The following is a 13,181-nucleotide window of genomic DNA, read 5'->3' on the forward strand; positions in this document are numbered from 1 at the left end:
TCACTAGATCCGCGAGATAATGAGGCCCTGACACCAAACCACTTTCATATAGGGACGTCTTCGGGTGAGATTCAACTAGGGAGATATAATGTACAAAATGTATGCTTGCGTAAACAATGGCGAATGGCGCAGAATTTTGCGGATGCGTTCTGGAAGCGATGGTTGCGAGAATGTCTGCCTACCTCGATACCGCGTAAAAAGTGGACCGAGAAGGAAAGCCCCTTAGAGGTAGGCGATATAGTATTGATCGTGGATTTACAAGCGCCGCGAAATTGTTGGAGAAAGGGGACGATTGCGCGTGTCTTCCCGAGTTCAGATAAAGAAGTCGGAGTGGCCGAGGTACGTACCCGAACGGGAAGCTTTGTGCGTCCAACGCGAAAACTAATCAGATTACTAGGTGTAAGGGAGGTATAAAATTGAACAGATTTTGTACGAGGGGGAGGATTGTTACGGACAGAATCCGTTTGGAATAAATGTTTATCTACAAAAAAAAGCCACAGAGACGCATATTTAATCATCCAAACCTAGTAGACAATTTCAGAGTGGTACACGGCCCTTCGAGAGCACTGGATCGAATGCAGTAGTGCATGGGTTCGCCCATGCCTAGAAGCCTTTACACCATAGCACCGAGAGTATAAAACTGCTCGGGAGTGGCAAACGTCACCGTAATACCGGGAGTACAAAACTGCCCGGGAGTGGTGACCCTTACCATAGCACCGAGAGCCCAAGTTGCTCGGGAGAGGTAAGAACCGGACACAGATGAGCTAGCTCGTACTATGGCCGGAAGGCTGTCTGCGAGATCAGTAGCGATCGAAGGAGATTCGTGGGCATGCCACAAGATTTGGAAATACTCAGCGCGTTGGGGATCCGTTAGAAGAGAAAAAAAGAATCACGACGGTTCGGTACTAGAGATCGGTACGCAGCGCGAAATCGCGGCTGGTGCCGCGCCAAATAGAAGCGAGAGTCGCTCTGATTGGTGCGTGCATATTTTCCGATCGGCACTCTTGGAGGTCCGCGCAAAATAACCAGGAGGCCCTCCAAAAAGCGTGAATGCTTGCTCGTCACACGCCACGTGAAAAAAAGGCCGTATAACTTTGTTTGCCGAAATAAAATAAAGAGTCACCTTTGGTTTGCACGCGTCGATGTTAGTCTATCGTTACGATACAATACCAGGTAGATAAAAATCGTTCTCATGAATATTAATAAGGGTAAAGATGCTTAAGAATAGTTAACAAAATAAATTATTCGGAAACAACACTTTGAAGTCGCAATTTGAAGACGTGTACGATATTTAACCGGATGGGTATGGGTGTTCGATTATTTCGCTTCTTAAATCGTTAGTTCAGAATTTAGTTAATGGAAAACTGGCGGTTCTTGACCGCGAGGAGAGCACCTCGGCCGGAGACACTTTCGTAACCCCGGAAGGCTGATCAAGGTGCCCCTTTTTGAAGTAAACGAACGAAATAATCGCACTGCGAGAAATATTCGATATTATAACTTTGAAATACCTCGATCGGAGGGACGATCTGACGTGAGACACATTTTTAATTATTTTTACTGTTTTTATTGTATCGATTGTGACAAGAAATAAAGACCATATGTATGTAATAACGAAATGTTTTTTGAGAAGAAAAGAAGAGTCTGACTTTTCTCGTCCTGGAAAGTCTTCGGTTATCTTGAAACCTACTCAAAGGTCCTACGGCTAATTTTATGACGGATATGGCGCGGTATTAGCAGGACCCACCGCTGTTGGGTCCATCATATTGTAACGACCCGATAATCGAACACAATATCTTTTTAATTCCATTTTATTTATTATAACTAATTTTTATATTTCATACAGAGTATTTTATATTTTTTTTATTAATATTTAATGTATAAATTTTTGTAATAAACATTTTCATTTTCGTCGATAACCAAGTCTATTAAATTCGTCGGTAAAAGTTTGGTCGATAAGTCAGACGGTAAAACAGTTATCGATAAATTATCGACGTCTGACCGCGCACGCGCCAGCGCAACCCCAGTAAGCATACGGTGGGGTAGAATTCTAGAGTGGGGATGCTGGACTACCACGTGATGGGAAAAACCCAGCTACCCCAAGAACTCTATGCGGAAAAAAAGTGCCGACTCAGCAAGATCTGAGTATAAATAGAGGCGTTCCGCACAGTTTCGAAGCAGATCTTCTCAGGCCTCGGTCTGAAGCAGACAATACTCTGAACAGTAGAGAAAAGCTTGCGCTGAACTGTTTAGGCAGCGATAGAGCGCGAGTTACAGCTATTTCCTACTCTTCCACTGGTGGCGTGCAGTACCGCAGATCAGTGGACCTCCTATCCGCGGTTCGCAACGTGTTACACAGGTGTTACGCTAAGCCTACATTTAAGTGTAAAGAGCTAGCGAGGAGCGGAGCTCCTTGAACGGCCTGCGATTAACACAGCTCTGGTATAACCAGAAACCGATTGCGACCCATAGGAAAGGTTAACTGGATTCTAGTAGAATAGCACAAACCTCGGGAATTTAGTTTCCATAATCATTGTTGAAAACCAAACAGAGTATTGACTGTACAGGAAGACCACGCCGCATTCGCGTTAGCGCTATCGATTATTACAATTAATTACTTATTATTAATTTCTACTTACATATATTTATTACTAATTACATATTTCTTATTGTATTCCCAATCTAAGGCGAACTAATTATAATTTCTTACTGTATTCCTATTTCTAGCCGCACTATTTGTGATACCAGCGATTTTCTTTTATATTATATTTCAATTCACTTACCTTATATTTTTGAATAAACATATTTTCATTCGGTTTCTAGCACATTAGTGTTTGGATTTCACTCCTTAACCGCAAACCACACGAACCTATAATCCCTATAACACAGAATACGAGTCGCCTTCTAAGGGAACCGCTCTCCCTACAAGTCGGTGCAGTGACGTACTCACTCTGGGTCGTTACAATATTGTAAACATAAAGGTCGTGTTGTCGTCTGTACTAGGTATGGCATGTCGGGGTGGTACATGGAAATTTCTAACATCTGGAAAATTACAAGCAGTAACTACCCATTGGCAAGTCCTTGAAAATGAGTGGCGAAAAGAGAAAACCTTTTTCAGATGGGAAAAGTCATTCGTACTGTATCAGTCAACCAGCAAACATCATTCCGTGTCATTTGAAAAAAATTCTTATTTATTCATTTTATCGTTATTGTTATTATTGTTGTTATTTTTGTTATTATTATTGCTAATGTTATTCTTGTTATTGCTACATAATGACCGCAGTATTTAGTGAGCTTCTGAATGATGAAAACATTTACAATTGTGAAAGATCATCAAATGATGGAGGCTCATCCAACAGTGATTGTGAGCCAGAGGCCCAAAACTTTGAATCTGATGAATTGTATTCATCAGTGGTTAAAATCTGAGCAAAAAACCAGCAGATATTTCCTATTTGCTTAGTTACAGGATTCAATAACCACCCAATTAGTGCAATTATATATATATATATATTTAGTCTGTTACAAGTTTCGCTATACATACAGCACGTGGCACACTTCATATACACTAACTGAACAGAGAGAGAGTAGAAAGGATGAGGTGAGGGCTTATTCGAAAGAGGAAGGTCCAGTGCAGTAAGGTCAACTCATGTTTCAGTGGAATTATATTGATGTTTAGTAATATAAGCGTCCAAAGTAGAGGAAAAAATCGACAAAATGCACTCGCGGAATCGAAGCATTTTTAGGCCACTAAAAGAGTGCTGTGATTAAAATCATGAGTGCAGCGGTCTAGCCACAACCCTTACCTGCAAATTAAGATCTATTTTGTCTTCATTTGTTACGAAATAAGGACGAAAAGTGTAGTCCCGTAAAAGCATTCTCACAGACCAGTTCCGCCATTTTGTAGATAATACAGAGCAAGTCACGTGACAAATTCAGTTCAGCTAGTAGTTATAAAGTGGCGTCTAACTAAGAAGGCTGCCGATTTAGAATCGTAGCCAAAATCAGGCATTAGCTTGGTTACGTCACTCGACTCTGTCAGCGAAGGCAAGGGAAAAAGGCAACAACGCCCGCACGCAGAGTGAGACGCACTACAGTCATGCTGTCCTTCTCTCATTCTGAATGTTGAGATCGTCCCTTTTCGCTAAGTTTTGACTGACGACGACACTCGCCTGGATTTCTCACAGCGCCCCATAACAAACCTCGCTCAAAGAGTAGGTATCACAAGAGAAGAATATACCTCCTCTTTGCAATAATTCTGCAAATGTTTACATACATAAGTTGTATATGAGATATTTATTTATTTAAATTATTTGCATTCACTCAGAATATTGACTAACACTCCTTTGTATTTTTTATTAGTTTCGAAAAACAAAGTTACTACAGTAAAACTTGGATATATGCAACAAACATTGGGACCCAGGCGTTGCGTATATCCAGTCGAGGTGTCGAATCTCGGGTTACACGCGACGAGCAGCCAAGCGTGAACGTAGAAAAGGACAGACAGTGGTGGAAAGAGAGAGGCCCGATGATCAAAGGAAAGAGCCGAAACGTATCGATGTGACTAATACTAATTCAACTATAAAACTTTTTTATTTTTGACTTTTTTTTACTGAAACTTTTACTAACGCATTGGTGAAATTTTTCTGATTAAAATGATACCAAACACGATATAGTTTGAATGAGGCGAGGTTTGCTATGGGGCGCTGTGAAAAATCCAGGCGGACGGCAGTCAAATCTTAGAGAAAAGGGACAATCTCAACATGCAGAATGAGAGAAGGACAGCATGACTGTAGTGCGTCTCACTCAGCGTTCGTGCGTTGTTGCCTTTTTCGCTTGCCTTCGCAGCACAGTTCGAGTGACGTAATCAAGCTGACGCTTGATTCTGGCTACGATTCCAGATCGGCAGCCTTTCTACTTAGACGCCACCTTATAACTACTAGCTGAACTAAATTTGTCACGTAACTTGCTCTTTAGTATCCAGATAATGGCGGAACTCGTCTTTGGGAATGCTTTTACGGGAATCGGTTATTCGTCCTTATATGAGAAGGTCTTGAGCTGAATAAGGGCTTATTCGAAAGAGGAAGGTTCAATGCAGGGCGGTCAACTCACCGTTTGAGGCACAAATCTCTTTTAGTGGCCTAAAAATGCTTCGATTCCACAACTGCATTTTGTCGATTTTTTCTTCTACTTTGGACACTGATATTATTAAATATGGACACAATCTCGTTAAACCATGAGTTGACCGCCCTGCATTGGACCTTCCTCTTTCGAATGAGCCCTCACCCAGCCCTATGTGGTCTCATATAAGGACAAATAACCGATTCCCGTAAACCCATTAATAGGCCCATTTTTGCCGGTAATGTCACCTCGCTGCATTACCCGTGTCTACCCCCTTAAGGATATACTCCCTCTGTCCCATAATAATAGTAGCAGTTGATGAATTTAATTTGTTCCATAATAATAGTAGCAAAAGAAAATAAATATAAAACGCAACATTTATACAAAAAACTAGATACAATTAAACAATAAATCATGAAACATTGATTTTGATTGAAGGCTTCGCAATTTTGCGCTACAACATAACTTACAGCTGCATTCGCCAATAATTCCTGTTCAAATATTCACTTGCTACTATTATTATGGGACAAAGGGAGTATTAAATTACGTGCTAGTACTCAATAAAGGTTTCATAACAGTTATCTTTGAAAACTTACAATAACATTGTATCCAGTTAAAAAGAAACGAGTTGTCTTCCCACGAGGAAAATGTAAATACTTGAAAAATTTCGTTCGTCAACTCGTTTATTAAAAATGAATTAACTACAATCTCCTGGGGGAAACAAAATTTGTTCAAACTTCTTTCAAAAGCTTCTTCGTCTTGAGTTTTAATTACCTCTATACCATAATAAAATACGTTTTATCAACAATGTGTATTAACAAACTGACAAATAAATTGTTTAGGTACTAACACGGCATCATTTTTCCCCAAAAGTTCTATTAAGCCTTTCAATCTACGTATGTACAGTCGCGATCAAATCAGCGAGAGAAACAGGAATTTTTAAAACCCTAATTTGAATGAAAGTAATATTAAAAGTGATTTATAAACAAAATAATATAATTTTTAATTAGTGAATATTGCAAAATTTAGTAGATAACTGACAAAGAAAGGCTGCCGATCTGGAATCGCAGCCAGAATCAAGCTTGATTACGTCACTCGAACTGTGCTGCGAAGACAAGCGGAAAAGACAACAACGCCCGAACGCTGAGTGAGACGCACTACAGTCGTGCTGTCCTTCTCTCATTCTGAATGTTGAGATTGTCCCGTTTCGCTAAGTTTTGACTGCCGCCCGCCTGGATTTTTCCACAGCACCCCATAACAAACCTCGCCCCATTCAAACTATATCGTGTTTGATATCATTTTAATCAGAAAAATTAACTTTCTACTTAGACGCCACCTTATAACTACTAGCTGACCTGAATTTGCAACGTGACTTGCTCTGTATCATCCACAAAATGGCGAAACTGGTCTGTGAGAATGCTTTTACGGGACTACACTTTTCGTCCTTATTTCGCAACAAATGAAGACAAAATAGATCTTAATTTGCAGGTAAGGGTTGTGGCTAGACCGCTGCACTCATGATTTCAATCGCAGCACTCTTTTAGTGGCCTAAAAATGCTTCGATTCCGCGACTGCATTTCATCGATTTTTTCCTCCACTTTGGACGCTTATATTACTAAACACCAACATAATCCCACTGAAACATGAGTGCAGCAGTATGCATTGGACCTTCCTCTTTCGAATAAGCCCTCATCCAGCCCCAAATGTTCCAGGCTCATATAAGGACGAAATATGTAGTCCCGTAAACCCATGTTTACGCCCATTTTTGCCAGTAATGTCAACGCGCTACTATTACCCGTGTCTACCCCCTTAAGGAGATATTATTCAGGGGAGGAACTACTTTTTGCCGCGAAGATGAACTTGTTTCAAGAAGGTTGCAAGATCAAAGCAAAACTCATTGACAATGTACTTAAGTACCAAGAAGGTTCCGAGGAGATTAAAAAAATGTGTGATCATGATGGCAAAAAACTTGAAACCTCCATGCTTTCAAATGAGAGAGCACTTGCACTCATCACGGCTCTGAATTTGTCTAATAATAATATAGATTTTTGAGGGAGGTGATTAATGAAAGAGGAGCACATATGTTTCGATCCTATTATCAAATTTCCAAAGGCAAGACAGAATGCTATCCTAACAAGGCTAGTATGGAAATAACTGATAAGTAAACCTACGGAAGTGTCAGACTCCGATTTTCCTGAAATTTGGATATGTTATAGTACATGAAAAACTAAGGGACACGTATTTTTTTTTATCGGCGGAAAAATACATTTAGGGGACGAAACGACCCCTCGAAAATGGGGGGTAAAATGGGAAAATTGCGATATCTTTGAAACCAGTGAAGCGATTTTGATGATTTTTGGTATGAAAGTATCTTTCGATAGAAGACGAAAGTCGGCCTAGGTATGTTGGAAGAGGAGTGAAAATTAGGGGGTGAACTACCCCTGATCTGACCAATTTCTTGCTGCAAAAAATCAGTTTTGATCTGATCGAAGTAAAATCTGTTAAAACTTCAAGAGGAAAGCTAATTATGGAACACATATTTTTTTTTTATATAAATATTTGGGGGGGTAAACAACTCCTAAATTGCCGCGCTCGTTTGGCATTGCGCATGAAACACCTTGTGAAACTATATTTTTTAACTGTTCGATCTTTTTAATATATTGGTTTTTTAAATCGCATAATTCGAATCTGAAATCTGATTTTCAAAATTCAATATGGCGGATCCAATATGGTGGACGAAACCTAGAAAAATTACTTGAATAAACAGTAACTCGACATGGGATTTTCAAAATTCAATGAGATCAACGTTTGACATTTATTGTTAGTTATGTGAAGTGAATTAAACATGTTACAAATATTAATTGCTCATAACAAAATTGTTTAAACAATGTAGCTAAAAAATGAAATTTTGAAAAATCCGGTGGCAGCATTCATTGAACGCAAAAAATTACTATGGAAACGTTGATCTCATTGAAAACCCCATGTCGAGTTACTGTTTATTCAAGTAATTTTTCTAGGTTTCGTCCACCATATTGGATCCGCCATATTGAATTTTGAAAATCTGATTTCAGATTCGAATTCAGCGATTTAAAAAACCAATATATTAAAAAGATCGAACAGTTAAAAAATATAGTTTCACAAGGTGTTTCATGCGCAATGCCAAACGAGCGCGGCAATTTAGGAGTTGTTTACCCCCCCAAATATTTATATAAAAAAAAAAAGATGTGTTCCATAATTAGCTTTCCTCTTGAAGTTTTAACAGATTTTACTTCGATCAGATCAAAACTGATTTTTTGCAGCAAGAAATTGGTCAGATCAGGGGTAGTTCACCCCCTAATTTTCACTCCTCTTCCAACATACCTAGGCCGACTTTCGTCTTCTATCGAAAGATACTTTCATACCAAAAATCATCAAAATCGCTTCACTGGTTTCAAAGATATCGCAATTTTCCCATTTTACCCCCCATTTTCGAGGGGTCGTTTCGTCCCCTAAGTGTGTTTTTCCGCCGATAAAAAAAAATACGTGTCCCTTAGTTTTTCATGTACTATAACATATCCAAATTTCAGGAAAATCGGAGTCTGACACTTCCGTAGGTTTACTTGTGAGAGAAGCAAAGATTTCCCTTCAAGCAATCTTGGGTCATACTATTTCAAAAAAACTTATGAGCCCCTCTGTAAAGGAGCACGTACCGAATGGGATAGACCTAACGCTCATCTCTAAATGGGGACTAGATGGATCATCCAGCCAGAGTGTGTACATATAACCAAACTTTTTCTTCGCATTACGACCAAAACATGGACGATTGGTTGTACTTGACAACCCTTATTCCAATCAAGTTAATCGATCAAAACAATTCATCGGTTGTTTGAGAAAATGCTATACCTTCAACGATTTATTTTTGCAAGCCTCTGAGGTTCATGTTCTGCAGAGAAACTCCGGAGGTCATTAAAAAAGAATGCGAACGCGTGGATTCGGAAATCGCTTTGCTAGGTCCAACACACATTGATGCGTTTGTTGTAAGACATCAACTTCGCACGACTATGATCGATGGGAAAACCATTAATGTTGTGACCGAAACTAGTTCTTTCATGGGCTGCTACAGCCCATATAGTATATTTGTGGTGCTATACCTACCCAAATGAATGACTTGGAGAGAGTAGCAATTAGAATTCCTAACGAAGATTATTATAAATTCGGGATATCTTCACTGCACGCAAAAATTCAATTTTTTCGAATCTCTGTTGCATTTGAGCTACAATTTGGACTTAAAAAAATGGTCCGTATCAACTAAAAGCTATAAAGATCAACAGCAAGAGAAGAAGAAAGAAATTCAAAAAAAGTTTTATATTGAGTTGGACCTTCCTGTTGATCGTGTTAAGCAAGGGGTTGGTACTTTTAATGACGGTAACATGGCGAGGAAGTTTTTCAAAGACCCGGAGACAACTGCAAAAATCACTGGACTCGAAGAAGAAGTTATTAAGAGGTTCGCTGTAATTTTACAAGCAATCTTGTCGGGTCAGGAAATATGTCCCAAGAAATTTGGATCGTATGCCAAAGAAACTACCGAAATATTCGTCAAGCATTATGGGTGGTACTACATGCCAGCCACAGTGCATAAAGTACTTATTTACGGAGAAAAAATATTAAAGAACTTTATAATTCCTTTAAGAAAATTTTCGGAAGGAGCCCAAGAGGTCCTAAATAAAATCGTTCGACATATAAGAGAGTTTAGAACCAAAAAAAATCATTTTTAACAAAAAATAAAACCGACTTCAAAATGCGCTAAAAAGTGAAAAATAATGTATATTTTATTTATACAACTACGTAACAATAATTAATAAAACTTGCTGCATTAACGAAATGCGCTAAAAAGTATAAAATGATTTCTATTTTATTTATACCAATACTCCACAGCTATTAATAAAACCTATTTAATTATTAAATAGTGTACTAAATATATTTCAGAGGCGGTACAGAATTAAAAATACCAGAATAAACGATGCGCTCAATAACGATTTGATTGCGTGATGGCGAACTTGGTAACTAATAAGTCGTAAGAAAAAAAAATACGGAACGTTATAGATACGGCGGAAAACATTTGTAATTGTAACTATTGTATCAGATGTTGACAGCAATTCTGATATACATGTAGTTAATCCGCAATTGATATGTTGATGCCCGTTGAATATGAGCCACAAAGATGCCGTTCGGGGCCTTGCAGCCAGTCCCAGCGGTGACATGTGCCAACCCCTCCTCCCTGTGGTGTGGCCCGGGCACCGGTTTACCGGTGGCAAACGGGGCTCTGGCTGTGGACGTGAAGCGCCTCGTGGGTTAAGCTGGGACCACATAGGTAAGCTTGTTAAAGTAAAACCGTCCTAGAATAAAACTCCTTACACGCCGACGAAGAGTTTGGTATTGGATCTTCTCCCCCGTGCGATGATCGGTTCGCCGTGAGCGTAATTGCTCCGGCCCGTCTCCGCGGCGGGAGGTTGAGTTGGGTGGTAGATAACTCAAGCGCTACGCGCAATAACATCGCCGGTATAAGCGAAAGCTTCGGAACGGCAGATCGTGTTCATGAACACCCCAAGGCTCTTTACTGACAATAACCTGCCCGTTGAATATTGTTTACTTGAAATTATCAACTAAGTCGTTTGTCATAGGTTGCCGACGCCTGAATTAAGATCTTCCTAGTAGAAGAAAAGTTTTTAATTTTGCGCCGTCTCCAAAAAGGTTGAAATGTATTTAGTACACTATTTAACAATTAAATAGGTTTTATTAATAGCTGTAGAGTATTGGTATAAATGAAATAGAAATTATTTCATACCTTTTAGCATATTTTATTATGAACGTTGTAATTCATCACTGAAAATGCAATTTACAGTGGTTTAAATTTGTTACTGTTATAGATGTTATTACAATTTTGGGGTTACAAATTGTTTATGAGTAAAGTAAGCGGTAAGAGATAAAACAAAAAGAGAAGTCTATTTAGCTCCTTCGTGAAAGTTTTCTGATCTATTACAAATACCATTTTATTATTCCGTAGTCGTGGTGTCTATGAAAAGGATCCTGTTCGAATGGTCGACTCTGTCGTCTCCTTCATCCCTCTTCATTGCCTGTTTTTTCTTCGTCCATTCGAGTTCTGGTTCCCCTTAGTTAACGAGACACATCGATTGAATTCAAGAGTGAACTTTCTTTAAGGAGACTCGTCAGACGTGATTAAAGCAGAGAATTACAGGAAGCACGCGATAAGAAAATTTAATTCTTCATTAAGCACTGCTGTTTTTTCCTGCGGATAGTTAATTATCGGCCGTTTGAAATAATTGGGTTTGCCGGAATGGTTCTAACCTATAACGAGAAGTATTCCCAAGAATTTGTTATAATTCATCAGAATTTTAAAGTCGATGACAAATCGCATTGGGTCTATAATTATTATCTAAAAATAATACTCATTGTTTTTTTAACAATGAGCAGTTAGTTTATAAGGTTCTGTTGCGTTTGAAAATCTATGTGAAACTTCAAAACACTGTTATACTATAGAAACATCGGGACGAATCAGATATCAAAAGATGACAAAAACTTTAGCAAGCTTAAAATTAAATATCCATAGATGCATTAGCACTAGGTAAAACTACAAAACCCATCGAAATGAACGCATGCAAATTCCTAACGTCTGATTCCTAACTTTGCCAGTGCTGCGAAATCCGGCGATCTGACGAAATTTTGTCATTAGAAAAAGTTGAGCTAGTCTAGCACAATCCGGCACAAAGAAAATTCGAAAATCTCTAATTTTTTAATCACCCCACCCTTTTTTGTTAATTTTTATTGACACTTAAGCTAATATCAACTTTTAACGCATGTATCTTGCAGATTGTAAGTAGCACAATTCAGCACAACTTGCAGAATTCGATTATCTGTCGCCGTTCGTAAGTTATACGATTATTAAATTTTGTATTCCTAAAAATTCAACATTTTTTATCTTCAAAATGAATAAAGATATCGAGTTTCTATCGACGGCACGACGGAGCACAAGTTATCATAAATTATTTAAAATAAAAAAAGTTTGGTTCGTTAAAAGTACGGGACTAGTATAATTTTGTTTTTATTTATTTTCTTAATTGTTATTGATGTTATTGATCTCTCGATTGCGGCACAATTCAGCACAAACATAGCACAATACGGCACAAAAAAGAAAAACTCAAAATTCGAAAAGTGCGAGGCTATTAAAAATTTTGTTTTTTTTTTAATTTTCTTGAGTACGCTCTGACTTACAGAGTTGCGGTTTACGGCACAATACGGCATAAACATAGCACAATGCAGCACAATTTCAAAAAATACAAAATTCGAAAAGTGCGGGGCTAACTTCACACACGTTCGAAATGACGCGTCATAGGTTCCTTACTTTGAATTGCAGAAATTATTGAGGTGCCATTGTTAAAATGTATGTTGACCTTTGCCGATATAAAGAATAAGTTCTATACATGTTATTTTATATTGCATTCTTTGTTAATTTACATTTAAATTCAAATTTTAGTGTAAGGGTGAATGTGTATAGAATGCCAGTAATTCTAGAGTAAAAGAAACTCGTCCAGCAAATGCCAAACATTTGTATTTAGAAAAATGTCAGTACTTACTACAATAAGCTTCGCCAGGGAAAACGGTATCAGCACTTGCGTACAAACGTTTATTCGAGAAAATTTTATTTAATAGCTATTTTATTCTTAATATTCTTAATTATTTATTAAATTTTATAATATCTAATAACTTTAAATTGTATTAAAGTTTTCTTAAATAATCCTAATATAATTATGTTGAAAATTAAAAATTTAGTGACCCTTACTCTACTAGACTACTTTTTTCTCTAAAAAAAAGTTAGGGTGCTCGGCAATATAGGTAGAAGATGCGTCATGTGAAACAAAACCCTTGAATTATTATATAATTTATTATATTGAGGGTACCATAACATAGTAAACTTTGTTTTTGAGATAAAATTGCATACTTTTTGTTGTTGTTAGAATTCCACACAATTTTGCTTGAAATACCTCTTTCTCTAACCGTTCCTAATCGAA

Source organism: Osmia bicornis, chromosome 4 (assembly GCF_907164935.1).
Source record: "Osmia bicornis bicornis chromosome 4, iOsmBic2.1, whole genome shotgun sequence".
NCBI lineage: Eukaryota > Metazoa > Arthropoda > Insecta > Hymenoptera > Megachilidae > Osmia > Osmia bicornis.